Source organism: Lates calcarifer, linkage group LG2 (assembly GCF_001640805.2).
Source record: "Lates calcarifer isolate ASB-BC8 linkage group LG2, TLL_Latcal_v3, whole genome shotgun sequence".
Classification (NCBI taxonomy): Eukaryota; Metazoa; Chordata; class Actinopteri; family Centropomidae; genus Lates; species Lates calcarifer.
Window position 1 is genome coordinate 27,751,289 of NC_066834.1, and position 577 is coordinate 27,751,865.

A 577-nucleotide genomic window follows, 5' to 3' on the forward strand; every position below is an offset into this window, starting at 1 on the left:
TTCCCTTTCCCACTGCTCACACATGCCACATAGGAGGAAACCTGTTGGTCTCTTTTGTCAAATACAAATGCAGCTTAAAACAGCCACATGGCTCAAACTCATGGCCTTCAGAGTATGAGACTGACAGGCTGCCTCTTACACCAACAAGCCAGTCAACACACTGGAAATAGATGAGTAAAACCACACACTCACATACAGTCTGAGCAGAGCAGAGGGAAGCTTGACTCTGTATTAACAAGGCACTTCTGAAGTGCTTGGTGTGTGTGAGTGGAAGTAACAAACTGTACTGCATTGGCCGGGAATCGAACCCGGGCCTCCCGCGTGGCAGGCGAGAATTCTACCACTGAACCACCAATGCTTGCATGCAGAGAATGTTGACCTTTCATGTTACTGAGGCCCTGTGAAGCGGCCAGTATACTCTCTCACAACTGCCTGTCTAATAGTTTTTTTTAGCCATGCTACTGGCATGGCTCTAGCAACAGCAATGTGAGAGTGTTAAAGCAAATGCTCATCAGGATTTCTTTCACGATGCTGACTTTTTAACATGCTCTCTGGATAAATGCAGCCACTCCTCACC

General features: G+C 47.1%; 1 non-coding gene across 1 annotated transcript; it reads right to left on the reverse strand.

Moving 5' to 3' along the window:
• Nucleotides 1–287: 287 nt before the first annotated feature.
• On the reverse strand, nt 288–358 carry trnag-gcc (transfer RNA glycine (anticodon GCC)). Its single transcript has one exon. It is a non-coding gene; the product is annotated as a tRNA-Gly (tRNA).
• Nucleotides 359–577: the final 219 nt, after the last annotated feature.